At 37.4% G+C, this 18,906-nt stretch overlaps 1 protein-coding gene across 2 annotated transcripts in view; it reads left to right on the forward strand.

Moving 5' to 3' along the window:
- ADAMTS2 (ADAM metallopeptidase with thrombospondin type 1 motif 2) overlaps positions 1-18,906 on the forward strand; it is a 262,418-nt gene that overhangs the window by 108,974 nt on the left and 134,538 nt on the right. The gene's annotated exons all lie outside the window — the stretch shown is intronic.

Below are 18,906 nucleotides of genomic sequence, written 5' to 3' on the forward strand. Positions count from 1 at the left end.
TGCACACTGAATTGCTGACCTGAACTAGCATAGCCACCTCCAGATCCCCCTGGCCTTGAAGGGTTCCATGCTTAGACTGAATGTTTGAACAGAATTGTTGCAAAATTTCGTGTGGCTGAAACAATCAGCCTTTGATTGAGCACGCCAGATTGATGTGGTCAGAGACATTATTCAGTGAATGCTGTACACACCTTTAGCTATTGACTCTGAACTGTTCCATAATCAAGTGCTGATAAATCAAGACTCACATAATATGTTTGCATCAACCCTTAGGGCTTTGTCAAATTTCAGTACTGGTGAATTGTTTCCAGAGTCTTGTAATTATCTAGAACTATAAGTATATGTGTTTGGAAAAACCTTTTATCTGTTCAGTCTTTCCTTGGATTTGAACATTCTAGAATTCAATCTTGCTGTTAAGAGTTGATCAGAGTTAGACTTGGAAAAATTGTGTCATAAGATTTATTGTGCCCTGAGATTTTTAATAAAATCTACATGAGAAGGGACAATAGTCATGCTCATTCATGGCATACCAAAGATATTACTCCCAGATTTGGAACTTCCAATGAATAATTTTGAGCGAAACATGATGGGAAAGATTTATTGGACTTGATGAGTGAAAGTCTGATATCAATTGTAGTTTCCTATATTCCTATGTTTTAGTAGCAAATTCACAAGAACTATTACAAAGCAGATGGGAGAGAATCTAACATGGTTTTCCTCCATTATACAATACAGACTCACATGATATTAGAGGCACTTGGGTTTGCTGAATAAAGTGCCAGAACACAAGTTACAAAGGGTAAAGCTTCACTTTGTAACAACTAGCCATGGCATTTCCACACCATTTATCTTGAACTTCCCATCTTCCTGTTCATTTTGGCAGAAAGGCAGAGAAATGTGTGTCTCATGGACTGTTCTGCTCACCTGGAATTAGAACGTCACTTATAGTGAAGGGCTTTGTCCAATAAAGTAAGATTGGACTAGCGATTTAATTTTCTTCTGAAAGGGGGTGGGTGGAAAAAATGCCATCTTGTCCTTTAGCTAAAGAAACTTAGCAAACTAGACAAACATTGAACAATAAAGGTAGATTCCCTTTCAAGTCAAACCATGTATCCATGTAGTCTACCACTCTACTGGGACCAAACCTGCTTTGTGTTTTGTTTTCTTGAATCAGCCAAGCAGCTAAGTGCTACTATATGCTAGGAGAGACAAAGATCACACATGAAAAATAGGTGTTTCTGAGCCCCATAACTTAACTGTATGTAATTTACAATGAGAAAAGGTGAATGGAGAAACCAAAGCATTGAGTAAATGTTGCTGTACAAGGTAATTAGTTCTTTGGTTTTTTTTTAAATGCACTTGTTTACTAATAATTTTTGGGTTGTGACTATCTGATAGGGATGCAGTGGCTCAGTGGCTAAGACGCTGAGCTTGTTGATCAGAAAGTTCGGCAGTTCGGCGGTTTGAATCCCTAGCGTCATGTAACGGAGTGAGCTCCCATTATTGTCCCAGCTTCTGCCAACCTAGCAGTTCGAAAAATGCAAGTAGAAAAATAGGAACCATCTTTGGTGGGAAGGTAACAGTGTTCCATGCATCTTCGGCATTTAGTCATGCCAGCCACATGACCACAGAGACATCTTCAGACCGTGCAGGCTCTTCAGCTTTGAAACGGAGATGACCACCTCCCCCTAGAGTCGGGAACAACTAGCACATATGTGCGAAGGGAACCTTTACCTTTACCTATCTGATTTAGCTGCTTTGTTATTTATTTATTTATTTATTTATTTATTTATTTATTTATTTATTTATTTATTATTTATATTGGCTTTGTTATTTATTTATCAAGTGTATATAGCTGCCCATCTCATTTATATGTACCAGTATAAGAAAATGGCTTTGGGAGAGAAATGGAAGACAAGACAATGGTCTGATGAATGAAATCTGAGTCTGAAGGAGAGCTGGAGGTGGAGAAAGCATCTCAGAAGGGATCTTCCCTAGTTTTTGGGAGAATAATGTAGTGTGGAGAAGACAGACATAGCATTAATTGAGGGGTGGTGGTCCTATTTATATATTGCTTTCTATCTCATCACTGCAGTCCTACTGAATGCATATGAATCCAGGTTGCTGATGATGAAAAGATACTCATCCTACTCAGGAGTAAGTTTGAATGCAGGAGGGTTTGAAAGTGAGCGGAGGATGGGCATGCATGCTGGCATTGCATTCAGTTAAATCTGTTTTTAGATGAGAGACCTAAAGGATAACTGAATACATGATAGCACACTTCTTTGGATGATTCAATGCCCAGTGCTTCCACAGGATTCCCGATGTCATGGGTTGCAAGCGTAGATTACTTTAGACCTTCTGATTAATCCTTGGAGATGAGAGAATGGAAGAAGTGAAGGTTGCATCTGCAGCCCTGATCCCTACTCATTTTTAGGCTGTTATGCATTCAAGCAAACTTTTGAAGAAGGTTTCTAACTGTTTAAATTTGTGCTGAAGCCAAATGATCAGGTTTCCCTTGTAGCACATTTTTTTTTGTTATTCTTCTAATGCAGATTGTTGGGTTAATAATGTGTTGATGCAAATTATTTCAGTGTTGGAAAAATATTTAACTGCCACATATTTTTCTCTGAAACAAAAGAGCTTGAGCATAATTCATGCCTTATGGCATTACTTTTAAAAATCTTAGTTGTTAAAATAAACAGAAACAACACACAGCAAACAGAGATTCCACAAAACAGTAAGATTTCCTACTGCAATTGACTGAGTTGATCAATATATTCTTTGGCTCCAATGTCTCAGAAACAGTAGCTGAAATCCAGGGTATGGAATATAAGTTATTCCCAAGAGTTATTTGAAATGCCACCCATTTATTAATGTACCGTTGACCAAATCTTAGTCCGGTTTCCTTTAGGCAAAATAGTCTGAAACCAAGGATGCTACAAATCAAGCTCAATACTTTTTCTGTGTCCATTTGATGAAAAACATAAGAAGACTAGATCAGACCAGAGATCTCTGGTAAACAAATAAGCAAATAAAATGCAATGAATTCAGTTTCTTCCTGTTTGGGACATGCTTATCTGCTGTTGGTATGCCATGGGAGTTGTGGTAGCTCTCTTAATATCAAATTTATATTTCAGTTCTCAGCTGGGTTATTCATTTTGATGCTCTTGTATCAGCTAGCATTGTTGGTTGGTAATTGTCTTTAGCTAAGACTTGCCTAAGACATCTGAGAGCCAGCAATGGATCTGTGTGGAAGAAATCCAAACATTTCTCTAGCTCTATCTTGTGCAGGAAGACAAAGTTTAGACTGTCTCCTTAAGTAAGTTTACTCATAGTCATGAGTAATGGGATGCAGATACCTTACTAGTTTTTGTATATTTATATTTCTCATAAGAATTAATTATGACACATTTCAAGAAAAGGAACACAGTAGCACTTTTGACTATTGTTTTAAAAAGGCACTGATGAAAACCAGCTTTTCCAGCCAAAAGATCAAGCTGGCCAGCCCATAGAGTGAATATTGAATGTTGATTCTAAAAGTAGCAGCTTGCTTCTTTAAGATAATAGTGAACTGAATTCTTTCATTATGAGTGTCTACCTTTTCTTGAATAAACATTATTTATTCAAAAGGTTTGAAGGTTTATTCGACTTGTATGCCGCCCTATTCCCGAGGGACTCAGGGTGGCTAACAAAACCAAGGGTGGGGTGGGGGGGGGGAGGACAATACAAAAAGGAATTAAATTCTTGAAATCTTGTGTTTTTGTCTAACTGATTCCAGTCTGGGATAACTGTTCTATGAAAAAGGAATACTATATTTACAATATCAGAACAGCCCCTTGAAATTACAATCTTCAACATAATATAGTAATCAGGGATATAAATTAATCCCTTCTGAGCTCTAGTTTTCTATTAATCGTTTCAAATACAGATAATTAAATAGAAACGTGGTCACCTTTCCAAGGCAATACTTTTTCAGTTTTGATCTTTCTGGTTCCTTGTTTTTATGGTGTTGCTTATCTATTTAAGTAGGAATAAAGGAATAGCAGGTAGCCACAACCTTAAACTGAGACGTTATATGCTTTGCTTTTTTAAAAAAAAAATTCCACCCTTATTGCTATAATAAACATTTCAAGGCATTGACTATATTTAACACTCCTTTTTTCTCCTATTTCCCCCACAACAACAATCTTGTGAGGTAAGTTGGAGAGAGAGGGAGGGAGGGAGGGAGGGAGGGAGAGAGAGAGAATGAGAATATATATATTCTGCATATTCACAGGAAAAGAGATTTCATGGCCATCAAAATTGGAACTCTACAGTGAAACACATAATCTAAATTTAGGCCCAAACTCACCCAGCTGTTTTTCATGTTTAAGGGAGGCCTAGAACTGACAGTCTCCTGGTTTCAGCCTTAACTCCTAGACTCAACTGGTTCTCTTATTTGTGCTTACAGTGCTCACAGATTGTAACTTAAAACTAATGGGAATGCTACATTTGCTTGCAAAGATCTGTCCTTCTCTGTCCCATACTCTTTTATTAGCCTGTGCATAAAGCTGTATTCTATCTTTTCCACAGAATTTCAGTGAAAACACAAGCAAATCAACAAAACAATTCTTATTGTTGACTTCCAGACATTTTGTCTTTGAAAGAAATGCTATGTGGTTGAAGAAGACATACATTAATAGAATGGCATGAGATTGTGTCAGTCTGAAAATCATTTTAACTGTAATCAAAATGTTTTATGAGTTAAAAGAAAAAAGAAATGCATCTTGGCAAAGCAGTCAGGTTTTGGCTTAATGTCAGGAAGAGGCTTAATTAAGGTTATAACATTTCCAGGATATATCACATGATGGTCTTTTGTTAGGAGGCTGGGGAATATGAGCATCCCAAACAAGTACCAATATTAATAGTTGAAGTGCAACACTGATATATTTATGCCAAACATAATAATATGTGGAAAAATAAAGTGAAAAATGATCTGAAAGCAAGAGTTGCATTAATATGTAGCTAAACGCACTGAACAAACTTAATATGTTTCTTATAGGTTCTGGTATGACAACCACTTAAAACCTGAGTCTCTGCTAGGAACAGGCAGCAGTGAGATAAGAGTGACATTTCTAATTCATGCAATTTTTTTAAAAAAAGAAAATTCTTATTTCCCACTTCAAGCAATAAGTTTGTGTCATACAGTGCATATGCCTTCCAGTTGGTGGAATGTATGCCACATTATTTTGGCTTGCATGGTAGTCATTTGCTCAATGATCTAGTTTGCATAGACTAGCACAGTCCTGCACAGAGCAAAACTGCACTTAATTTATAATTATGGCATTCTAGCCAAAATGTGCCAATACTGACCAATACTGTGATTGTCAGTCAACCCATCTCATTGTACATATGTTGTGCACTGACGATAAAGAATTATTATATTATATTGTCAGAAGGGTCCATGTGTTATAGGTGTGACTAAGACTGGCAATGCAGTCTGTACCTGTATCCTGCTAAAAGATATTCTATGAATGTTTGACTGAGCATTGATTGGATTAAGGAGGTCAATACATAATATAACAGAAGCAACTACAAATTTAGGGGAAATTGTAGAACTTTCTAAGTGACTAAATAGCAATAACATTTAGACTTATATACCACTTCACAGTCCTTTACAGCCCAATCAAACTGCTGGCACTCAGCGGAATTAGCCTGCAATACTACTTTCTAACCACTGCGCCATCAGGGCTCAATAAATCATTCAGTAACCCAATTATTAATGAGAATAGTCACTGCTTGATGAACAGCTCTGTAAAAAAAATGTTAATTCTAGATACTTGATTTAAGATAGGTCAATTTATATGTACATATGGTATAGCAAATGAATAAATACATTAAAAAGAATGTTTGATTTTATTTTTTATGATGTGCAACTGAGAAAATTTGGGCTAGATGGGTGACAAAAGATTCTGAATGTGAAATTAATTACTAGTTGTTAAACGCTGAACAGGAAATAAAACAAGTATATAGGATGTCTCCCTGGGTAAATGTATAAGAAAAGTCTGTGGTGATATCATGGATATTTTGACTGGATATGTGAATGTGTGTGTACTTTTATGCAGATGGTATCAAGTTGGCTGAGAAACCAAATTATTTTCAGCATGTTTTATGTAGATTTTATAGCAATAGCACTTACACTTACTGTATATACAGCTTTACAGTGCTTTACAGCCCTCTCTAAGCGGTTTACAGAGTCAGCATATGACCCCCAACAATTTGGATTCTCATTTTACCCACTTCGGAAAGATGGAAGGCTGAGTCAACCTTGAGCCTGGTGAGATTTGAACTGCCCAGATTGCAGACAGTCAGCAGAAGTAGTCTGCAGTACTGCACTCTAACCACTGTGCCACCGCAGCTTACATATAATACCGTAAGGAGACTTGATCTGACAATTAATGCATTGATTGACTTGAGTAGTTATGCTTCACATGGAAAATGGACTAACCAATTGCAAATTGCACAGTAAAGGCTAAAACTGGAGCAAGTAGATGAATTTGTGTACCTTGCGAAAAGTATTCAAATTAACAAAGATGAGAAAATGATGAAGAAATTTTCAGAGGCATAAATGCTGTTGGAAAAATGGTGTGGTCTCTTGTGAAGGATGAAGGTTTATTGAAAAAAGTAAATATGGCTTCTGTTCATTTTGTTGAACAGCGAAGAGTTGGGTATGTCAAGCAAACCATTTATGCAATTTCAAGGCAGTCCGAATGAAATAGTTAAGAATTGTGCGAGATAAAAAAAGAAAATATAGGTTCAAGAATGAATGGGTGCTGAATGAATGCAGATTGAAAAGAAAAGTGGGGGATCAGTTATGAAAGACGTATGTTGAAGCCATCAGCTTATCAAAACAGAATAAATGAGAATCAAATTGAAAAAAAACCTGCATGAAGAAAGTGTACATAGATTCTGTGTAAAAAAAGATTTCAGAGTTTTCTAAGAAGAATTTGCCTCTTAAGCTGTCATGTGCAACGTTCTGGATTTTTCTAGGGTATTTACATTACATTTTGGGAAAGAAATGGATCTATTTTTTCCTTTGTTCCTTTGGAATTCCTGAAATGACTCATAAATTGGCTGCTAGCCTTTCTAATTTAAAGAAACTCTAGCGGTTACCTTTAAAAAGGAATTACTCCATTAGAAAACTGATGTTTCTTCAAATCCAGTCAATATTTCCCTTTCAGTATATAGTCCCAATGATTAATGAGAGTTCTCTTATTGTGCAGTCAGGAAAGCAGCAATGACTTTTTTTTGGGGGGGGGTGTCTCCTGGTATGGTATGTGCATGATAAATACACTGCCTTTTCCCTGATGTCCCCTCTCCTTTTTGCAGAATCATATAGATTTTCCAAGATGTGATGGATGTGAATTTTATTGTGAATCAGCTTCCTCAAATAAGAAGCATAGTTCTGCCCTTCTGAGGACATGAATTTCATCTGATTATTAGGACTATTGCTAACCACACAGTTGGGCAACAAAGCTTCTTTTCCTTAAAAAAAGGAAATAAAAATTATATATCACTAGGCATTAGATCTGTCACAGGAGTTTTCTTTTCAATTCATATGGTAGGTGAGTTGATCCTTTTTGTCTGTTTATTTTCTCCTTCTGAGCACAAGAAAATAAAAAAACTGTTGATAGATCTTCTCTGTTGTTTTTACTACATTAAGAGGTGGGATCCATGATCAAAGCTAATGTCAAGATTTGCATATTATATTAAATTTGATGTCTTAATTCACAGATACTGCTGAGCAAAAAGACCAGCCAAACAAAGATCTACAAAACACAGTGACTGGGTTCACACATATGGAGAGACAAAAGCAAACAAATATTTTAATATGGCTGGTAAACTCAGCCAATGAAGGGACCGACAGGTGATGAAATAGGGTCCTGCATGAGCCAATGACTCTCAAGCACTTTCGAAGTTGTAGAAACAATTTTATGGGCTGACATAGTTGCTTATAAATAAAGATGGGGGGGGGAACAGAAAAGGGATTTCATTTTCTCTGCACCATAAGAAAGCATAAGGGGAAAAAAAACATTGTATAAGCTGCTTACTGCAATTTAGTCTTTAAAACTCATCTTTGGCTTTTTGGGTCAGTTTGTAAAGTTTCCTAGAATTACATTGACATCTAAGCTTAGGTTAGCTTATATCTTAGAAATCTATAAGTATAATTTCCAAGAAACAAACCTCCCAGGTAAAACTGTAAGACCCATTCTCCTAATGGCTAAATTTACTTTGGAAGATTGCTGCATCCCATGATAGATTCAGCCACTCTCTCTCATCAGTATGAAAGAGACGTGTGTGTGTGTGTGTGTGCGCGCGCGCGCGCACACACACACACACACACAATCTTGCCATCTATCTAGGTGTCTGCCCTTGATTATTTAGCTGCTGGCCTTCCTGTAGGGGCCCTCTTGAAACATTGTGCTCTGTATGGTGAAGACTGGATGATCTTTCACAGTGGCATGTGTGACTGAATAAGCTTTGCTTAGCAGACGTGCAATCAAGCTGGAGGGCAAGAACAAAAAGGGTTTTTGTAGCTCATCTGTAATTACGTGCTGGCACTGAAGGATCACAGCTTTGAATTCTACAATTGAATATTTATTTATTTACATTTATATGGCCACCCTGCTTGCCAGCATGATCTGGACAGCAAATAGAGTATATGAATTATAAATCACCATTAAAAAGCAACCATCGTACAGCACATAATCTAAACAAAAAAAGAAGAAATTGCAGCCAAGAATAAAACCTCAGAGTAATAACCAACTACCTAGGCTTCACCAATTTGCCAACCTCCAAGCCTGGGTAAACAGTCAAGTTTTGAGTGCTTTCCTGAAGGCCAGCAGGTTGCGGCCAATCTGATATTGGTAAGATGGGTCATAGGATGGCATTTCGTACTATGGTGCAGACTAAGGAGCTTTTGTGATGGGTCTGAAGATGTCCCAGTCATAATTCTATGGAGCTCTTCTGGCTGTCAAAGCCTTGAGGAAGATTTTTTGTTGTTGAGCTGATGAATAGATTGTTAGCTCGCCTAATCATCCTGAGGGACCCAAGGATTCTTGTCCTCATATTTGCACAGCTTACTACCTGCTATCACAGCCAAGCCCATTCAGAACATTCAGTCACCTGAAAACAAAATGCCTACCCTGTTTCCATGAAAATAACTCCCCCCCAGATAATAAGCCCAATCGGGTTTTTGAGTGCATGCACTAAAATAAGCCCTCCCCCGAAAATAAGTTTTCCCTGAAAATATTGCAACACAGCAGCAGCCATGACGCCATGCTTGCCAACTTCTGCACCTCAAAAATAATAAGACCTCCCCCAAAATAAGGCCAAGCACTTATTTCAGGGGTCAAAAGAAAATAAGACCCTGTCTTATTTTCAGGAAAACACAGTAGTCTTCTCTGTGATTAAAATTTAGTCCATATATATGTGTAAGAACTATGAGGATGAATTCTGAGAATACAATACAGGCTGACTTCTAGAAGGGACAGATCTTTGTACCCCAAATCCCCCTGCTAACATGGCTAATATCTGAGAAGGGGATGGCATCTGCTCCTATCTGCAGAGTTGATTTGGGAATTCTGCTTGTATGCCTGGCATAGATGATGGGGGAGGATCTGATCTGGTCAATCCGTATTATTTGATGGGTCATGCCAATTATGATTCTGTGCTCAGAAAATTTCATGACAGCATTCTCTTATGGTTCCCTCTTCCTGGACTGCTTTAATTTAATGTAACTTTTGGGTTAGGAGTGACTTGGAAATATCTGTCATTTCCTGTTCCTTCTTTAAAGGCTTCACTTTCTTTATAAGGGACTGGGCTTTTTGTATGGATGGGTTTGGTATCTAGGCAGGGGTCAGCGTCACAAAGAATGTGGAGCAGGGAGGTGCTTCAATGGACACTATCCAGTGGTAGGGAAATTGCTGCTATGGGAGGTGAGATGGGACTTTTAATGGGTTTTTATTATACAGTGGGTTTTTTAAAAAATGTAAGTTGTCTGGAGTCATCAATCTGTGAGTTGGGCAATAAATAGATAGATAGATAGATAGATAGATAGATAGGTAGGTAGGTAGGTAGGTAGGTAGGTAGGTAGGTAGGTAGGTAGGTAGGCAGGCTGGCAGGCAGGCAGGCAGGCAGGCAGGCAGGCAGGCAGGCAGGCAGGCAGGCAGGCAGGCAGGCAGGCAGGCAGGCAGACAGACAGACAGACAGACAGACAATACATTAAAAGCTTGAATGGGATGGAGTTCTGTTGCCTTTGAGATTTTTTTTCTTAGCATGAAATCTTGCCAGTATTCTTCTGGTCCAAGGCAGTGTTATCAGGCATGGCTGCAAAAATCCATACAAGATGCCATAAGAATTATACTTTTCCTTATTCTTCGTTGCTATCAAGTTATTTCTAGATTTTTTAAGGTGAGAGATATATTTGCCTCTTTGCACAGAATAGCATATCTAGCTTCTGGTATCATCCTCATCCTCTGTGTATTTGCTTTTGTGATTCTGTTCCTTATGGGGAGTTGATTCTTCTGTCAATTTGCTACTGTGCTCATTTTTTAATTCGATAAAGCTTCATCCTTGCTCATCAGCTGAAGGGTGGCCACCTGCTTCTCCAAATCTTTGACTTTTTCTTGAACGCCTGTACATTCTCTCCTTCCTGCCAGACTCTTCTCAAGCAGAATCACAAATAAGTCATTAGTATTGCAGGTCACAACTACAGGCTTCTGTCCTTCTTTACTTTTGTTTCTTAAAGATCCACAGCAAAAGGCTTTCCTTTTCTTTTTATACTTCTTATACAGTTATTAGGAACATTCTCTTTAAATCCCCCCCATTCAAAAAAAAATGCTCTTAAGCTTCTGCTTGCTCTCTCTAATGTTTTGACCAGATTGTAGTTGCAATTATTCTAATTATGGTGTTGACGATGAAAAAGATGATAACCATAAATAAGTGTTGGTGGGCCTGATGAAAATTGTATACCAGGTATCTATTTCTAATCTCAGAAAATAAGTTTCTATTGTGCCAATGGAGCTTCTTCCTCAGGTTAATGGTAAATAGGTGAGGAATGCACTTTCATTATTATTATTATATGCACAAAAAGTGAGAGATATCACAGCTGCCAGTTCATTACAGTTGGTGTTGACCTTCATATACATCAAGTGCTTGCCAAGAACATAGGATGTCATAATGCATTCGGCATAATATATGTGCAGATCCAAGCAATATGGCCTTTTATAATTGACAGATGAAAATTTGTATTATTATTGTAATCCATCACATTGTCAGCCAGATGTTTAGACTGGATTAGGCATTTTTATCCACTGAATGTGTCCTTCCTAAGGACCTGGAATAGGCAGATTGTTGATAGTGTTAAAGGTATCATTGCAAGATATAAGCTGTTCCAAGTAAAGGTGCTTTTTGTAATTGACTGATGGTGAATTGACAATGCTGATAGTGTTCAAGTGGTACTCCAAATGTTCTGGGATTGTCACCATTGGTTAGTTAGTTTAGTTCATTGATTAGCTAATAGGCCATAAAATATCACTATTGGTATTATCTTCACTTTTTTGCCTCAGCTTTTTTTTAAAACTTTTATTGGTAAAACTTTGTATTTTATGATTTTCTCCATTTCTTTCTTCTATTCTTCTGACTCCAGGTATCACCTTGTATTCTATCAAGACGTAAGACAGCTGGGTGAGTTTGGGCCAGTCTGTTCGCCACCCTGAGTTACCTATAAAGTAATGTTGGCAGGATAAAATCTAATGAATTAATGATAAATAAATAAATAAATAAATAAATAAATAAATAAATAAATAAATAAATAAATAAATAAATCTGGAGTGTTTGTCTGCAATGCAACAAAGAACAAAGCTGATTAGGGGTTGGAGGCTAAAATATTCAGGAACTGGGTATTTTAGTCTAACAAAGAGTAGGACTAAGGGTTATGTGATAGCAGTCTTCCAATATTTGAGGGTCTCCTACTATGTTTTGTATTGCATTAGTGAGGCCACACTTGAGATACCGTATACAGTTCTGGTCACCACGATACCAAAAGTGATGCCGAGACCCTAGAAAATGTGCAGAGAAGATCAACAACATGATAAAGGATATCAAGGCTAAATTGTATGATAAACAGTTGAGGAAGCTAGATATGTCTATTCTATTGAAGGGAAGGATTGGGAGGGGGCATGATAACTGTTTTCCAGTACTTGAGAGACTGTCACATAGAAGAGGGGTCAACCCCTCTCCAAAGCACAAGAGGGCAAGATAGAATTAATAGGTGGAAGCTTGTTAAAGACAAATCTAACCTAGAAGTAAGGGCAAATTTTCTGACGGTGAGAACAATTAATTGTTTTCTTTCTGGAGTTGTGGGTGCTCCATCGTTGAAGGTTTTCAAAAATAGACTGGCCAATCATTTGATGGGAGAGCATAAGGTCTCCTACAGAGGTTTGGACAAGGACTTCTGAGGTCCCTTCCAGCCCTATGGTTCTATGTCCTATGCTGTATAGACCCATTGTGATGAATATAGATATTTTGGCTTTAATGTCAAGTGAACTTTTTCTTCCCAGCTATGCTTATTATAATAGCAGTAGCACTTAGACTTATATACCACTTCACAATGCTTTACAGCCCTCTCTAAGCAGTTTACAAAGTCAGCATATTTTTTTCCCAACAATCTGCGTCCTCATTTTACCCACCTTGGAAGGATGGAAGACTGAGTCAACCTTGAGCCTGGTGAGATTCAATATGCCAAATTGTAGGCAGCTGGCAGTCAGCAAAAGTAGCCTGAAGTACTGCATTTTAACCACTGTGTCACCCCAGCTCATATAATTATGTTTATTATTAAGAACTCAAAACCACACTCAGAACATAAGCCCAGACACAGTAAATTACAGCAAAGAAGGAAGCAGTAAGAAAGAGGGAATGCTTAGGAACATGCAACAAGATGCAACAAGAGACAAACTTAAGAAGGACAATGCTGAAGGAAAGTAATGCTAAAGGGAGAACCTGAAGTTCTAGAACAGGAAGGGCAGGGGATATCTTACATTGCTGGTATTACTGGTACATGGTGAAAGTGGAAGTACTATGCCTGGTATTGATTACCACAATAGAAGAAAGATTTTAAGGGGCCACTAGAAATAATACACAGAAGAAGAACAAAAATGACAAGGGGGCCTGGGGATCAAATCCTATGCATAGATTAAGGAACTGAATATCCAATTGTAGTGCATATAGGTAGCTCAGGTTCTTGCTGTTCTCTGACATGGGTTGTTTCCCTGCAGAATTTCATTACAGTACCAGTTATTGGTGCACATCTTCAGTGCATCATCATCTACTGATGATGTTATCTAACCTGGAAACAAAACGTCCACAGGAAAACACCTAAGCTCAGAGAATACCAAGCCCCTAATTGAATTTGTATGCTTGACTGGAAGAAGAGAAAGCAAAAGGGAGACATAATAGAAGTGTTACAATACTTGGAGTGCCGTCATAGAAAATAGGATAATTGTTTATCTTCCATAAGTTGCTTTTCAGAGTGAGGTGGGTGGCATATTTAAAAGGAAGGAAGGAAGAAAAAAGTAGGGCAAGAATTGCTGTGTAAAAACTTTACAGAGAAAGATCCAAACTCAAAGTGAGGAATTTTCTGACCATAGGAGCTATTAAGCAGTGGACCAACCTACCTCTTGGAATTTTCACTGAAGGCTTCAGGCAAAAGTTGGACAATCATTTGTCTGGAATGATTTGAGGATCCCAATTCTGGGAAGGCAGTTGAAATAGAAGATCTCTTCTTACTCTTTAATTCTTTGGTACATTCTTATCGGTAAAAGTTTTGGGAAAGATTTATGCGGGTTTGATTGGTTCTAATGTGTACAATTGTGATTTCAAGTAAAAAAAAATACTTCAGTGCACAGATTAATTGGTGGAAATTAATTTCACAAGACAAGCTGATGACCATTAGCAGAAGTGGCAATCTGACGGAAGCCCCCAATTATACATTGATATGATCTTCCCCATGCTTATGAAATGGATCTCCTTAAAGCCTGTGTGTTCCAACTCAAGTATCAGTTTTTGTGAGATAACAGTAGGGAAGGCATATTGAATGTATAACTTGCCCATGGCTAGTCGCTGATAAATGGGTCATTTGTGTACTTCAATTGAACTTGTGTTACATTCTCTTTATTATCCTGCCTTGCGTTGCTTCATTCTCCTCTGCGTCCATTTGCTGTAGATTCTTTTCTTGCTATAAATGTGGCAACATTTTACGGTTCTTTAAGAACTTTGGAGGAGCTACCTGCCGGCTTTGAATGTCATGAAATGCTAAGAGATGGTTTATGCCTGGAGCAGCTACATCCTAATAACTCTGTTCAAAATACATCCTCTCTGCTGAACCATTCAGGAAGAAAAAGAAGCTAGGTCCTCGCTTCTGTCTAGCCTGCTGGTCCTCTTTTTTTCTTTTTTTTTTAGTGAGAGCTCTGGTTTTTAAAGCAGTAACATTTTTTTTTATCCCTGCCAGATTACTTATTGCTTTAAGTATTCGGAGCAGTAGAAGGGTATGACTGCATTTCAGACTTTTTAAGGAACAAAATCTCCCCACCCTTCTTAAGCCCTAAAGCAATGAGATCTCTTTTACCTGCATTATAGAATCAGAGCAGAATGGCACATTATTCTGGCAATGGTCCATTGCATGCAGGCATGGATCTAAATAATCTATAGTATTTATGAACTGAGGTTGTGAAGCCATTACCTTCAATTATTTTTTATTTGTAATCTTCAGGTGCTTTCCCCCCCCCTCCCCTTGACAAATAGGATTTCCGGTGTTCAGAGAGCCAGATTGCATTGATATTTCCATGGCAACTCTGTATGACATTTCAGAGGCTGACATGGAGCCCTTAATATAATTTAAATATCAAGTCAATATTTTTTAAAAAAACTGTTGGTTGTCATGAAAAGTTTTTGAACAGCAGTAAAATTCTCTTAAACTGTAACAGAAAGAACTTAACAGCGTTGATATCGCCACTTAAAATTAAAAGCTGTTTAATGAGACAGTAATAACTGTTGTAGGGTAAAACTGAGTTTCGATTACGCTTTCTATGATTTTTACATCACCTGAAATTTGATTATCCAGTTCAATTGCTGAAGAATCTTGTGCATCGCCTCAAAATGCTAAATTCAATATAGATCTATAAAAGCAGGCAAGAAATGTCTGATCATATGACTATTAAAAAGCTGGGTGCATTCTCTTGTTTGTGAATAAGTTAAAGTTTATTTAAGTCAACTTTTCCTAATATAGTCTCTCCCAGATGTGTTGGAACTGCAAATCCCAACATTCCAAATTGATTCTGTCTCAGTATTCTAGGAGTTACATGCACAACTCAGGTTGCAAAATGAATCTTGCTCCCCTATTGACTTTGCTTGTCAGAAGGTGATTACATGATATGGGACATTGTAACCATCATAAATATGAGCCAATAGAGCTGGCCAAGCATCTGAATTTTGATCATATGACCATAGGAATGCAGCAATAGTCATAAAATGGTCATGCCACTTTTTTCAATGCCGTTGTAACTTCGAATGATCATTAATGAATGGTTGTAAGTTGTGGACAATATGTAGTAGGGTTAGAAAAGATACAGTCGAATTCCAAATTAGGTGGACATTTTCAACGCTTCTCTGGGGTTTTTCTATTCTCTTCTGAAAATTTCCTTTTTTAAAAACCTATTAAAACCTATTATACTGAAAATATTTTTGATCCTTTTGTTTGTTTTGATCCTTATGTACCATATTTTTCGGAGTATAAGACACACTGGAGTATAAGTCACACCAAGGTTTTGAAGAGGCAAATAAAAAAAAGTTTTTGCATTCTGTAAACCTCCCCAAAATGGCCTGTTTTTTTTGCAAAAACAGGCCCATTTTGTTTCAAAAAAAGGGCATGGATAGCCTTTAGGAAGCTTATCAAGTGCTTCTAGGGGCTGAGGGGGCAAAATGAGCAAAAAATGGTCTGTTTTTTTCTCATTTCTGCTTACCCAGCCCCCAGGAGCTCTCTGAAAGCCTCCTACAAGCTATGCATAGCCATTTTGGTGAAGGGGCAGGATTTCAAGAGGCAAGAAATGCTGTATTCAGTGTATAAGATGCACCCAGATTTTCAGCCTCTTTTTTGAGGAAAAAAGATGCATCTTATAGTCCGAAAAATACAGTACTCTTATTTTGATATTTTAAAATGTAAAATGTAATTTAATCTTTTAAATTGTTGACAGATTGTTATTATATCCTTCAAAAAACACGTTCTTGTGTGCTATCATATAGTTTTCAACTCCTAGCGGCCTCATCCATAGATTTTCTTGGTCTTTCAGGTCTTCCAATGGTGCTTGCAGCAGGCCATCCTCTTCTTCTCTTTCCTTTTATCTTTCCCAGAATTAGAGCCTTCTTCAGAAAGCTGGGTCTTTGCATAATATGTTGATATTTTGCATAAAATAGGGTATTTTGAACCTGTTCAAATCCATCACCATAATAATTGAATAATTTTGTATGGATCAGAAATTTTGTATGAATTCAGAAATGAATGCCATAAAATTGCAATTTGAACATATTTCGGGATACGCAATGTACTGTAACACCGATATGGCTCCTTTGCGTAACTTCACGCAGAGTTTTGGTTAAGAGTCTTATATGTACTAAGAGGTTTCTTGGATGGTCCAGGAATCAGTAGATTTGCTTGAAATCTCTGCATACGTTGGCCAATGTTTGCTCCCTTGCAGACTGTGGGAATCAGGTTAATTTTCTTAACTTTAGATAGCATTTTAAAAAACACGTGTGGCTGAACAGTAACTGTTGGACAGATGGTTCTGTAGAGAACAGGAGTTCTGCTTATAGTCCTAGTTTGCCATTTGGGCATTACAAGCTGGCAAAACCACAGTGGAAAATGTATGTTTTGAGTTAAAACTAACTCTGTCTAAGCCTGGTTCGTTCAGCTATCTACACATAAATTTATAACACTCTTTAGAAAAAGCACATTAAAACTGCTGACTGACCTCTGTTTGAAGATGCAATTCTTTCTTGCATCCAGATCAATGTAAACCTGTTGCTCTTTCTTTCCACCTCTCTTACCTTTCAGCAGATACTTTTGTTCTTTGCTTCACAGCCTTGAAGGTAAGTCGTTATTGGTTGTTATCAACTGACATCTGCCCTGAAAACAGCTGACCCTGAGCTTAATTTTCACACATGGAAGTAGATAAAACTGATTTCATGTGCAGTGGTTAAAAACTGTGGGTCTGTTATGCTCTGGGCAAGGGTCATGCTCGAATGCACCTTTGTGAAAGATATATATTGACAGGATGGAGGAAAAGTTAGCATAGTGACTGATTTTCAACAGGAAAAGCCAGAGGCATATGTATGCTATATAAAATAAAATCTAGGAGTACGACCTTAACCAGAGTAAGAAACCCAGGACCACCAGTTTTCTGAGAAAGGTGGTGGGTGACTTTATTCATACAGACAAGGAGTTGTCAACCTTTTCCACAAGTCATTCTAAGAAATAACACTGCCATAAAAACAGATGCTGACATGACCTGTACTATATCATGTTCAATGCTTGAAAAATGCTTTATGCTTAATAATTCAAGTCAGAAATAGTGTCTGGATTTTCAGCTCAGAGGGTTGGATTTTGTAAAATTTCAGGGTTCGTTATCATAAAACCCTTTGTTGTTGATGATGAAGAAAAATGTGAAAGAAATGATGAAAGCTTTACAAATAGATATTTGGTCTTCATCATAAACTTCAAACTCTACATCTGCCTTTCTCAGACAACCTCATAAATCTATCCTTTTTGTCCACTTTCTGGAAGATTATAGACTGATGGGGCTTATTTCCAGTGAATAAATAGCTATAGTATCTCATCCCAAATGATATAAATTTAGATTATGTGTTTCACTGTAGAGTTCCAATTTTGATGGCCATGAAATGTCTTTCCCTGTGAATATGCAGAATATATTCTCTCCCTCCCTCCCCCTCTCTCTCCCCCTCTGTGTGTGTGAGGGAGAGAGAGGTGGGGTGAGGGAAAGACCTAATTTGACTATTTGAGTCCAGTAGTTTCTGATGGCTTTTACCTTTTTTATAATTTATCTTTTGTATAACTTCTGTTCATATAAACATCATATGTGCAGGAAGCCTTTCCAAGGTTCACATTAGGTTATGTGTATTTTAAGTTTATTTATAAAGCTTGCTCTTCACCCTGGAATAGACCTCCTTTTAACTTTCTTTCATTTATAAGGATGCAGATATAAATCTACTTACTGTGATCTAAAGCTTGCTTCCAAATTGTTGGCATAGGAACTGCATTATATAAGGGCAAATCTATAGTATATATGCCCTGAAATACTGTATATCTTACCTGTGTCAACAAGTCTTATCCTCAGGTAAATGGATATAAGGTTATTGCATTTATGACTATTCCATGTGAGAAAATTGGATGAAGATATGATATGATATTGGGAAAGAGCAAAAGTTGATGGAACCCTATCTCCATTCTGAAAACCACGTCCCAGATCTCAACAGCATTAGGAGATATTATTCAGAGCTTGCAATGAGATGCTATCAGAAACTCCAAGGAACTAATTAATTCCTTTCACCTATGTTTGGTAATGAGCAGGATAAGAATGAATAAAATGCAATTAAATCCAGAAAAAACTATGTATTGTTTGTCAATAGAAACCTCAGTTTCCTACATACTAACAATATTGGGATTCTGAAAGGTAGTGTCCTGCTGGTTTCAGCCACATACATTCACACAGAGTTTCTTGGGTTATTTCAGTTTATTACTTAGAGAGAAGTAGTAAAGAAGAATTTAGAGAGAAACAAGAAAAGTAAATGGAA

This window comes from Thamnophis sirtalis, unplaced genomic scaffold (genome assembly GCF_051295495.1).
Source record: "Thamnophis sirtalis isolate CommonGarterSnake01/CBP01778 unplaced genomic scaffold, rThaSir2_p1.2 scaffold_3, whole genome shotgun sequence".
Classification (NCBI taxonomy): Eukaryota; Metazoa; Chordata; class Lepidosauria; order Squamata; family Natricidae; genus Thamnophis; species Thamnophis sirtalis.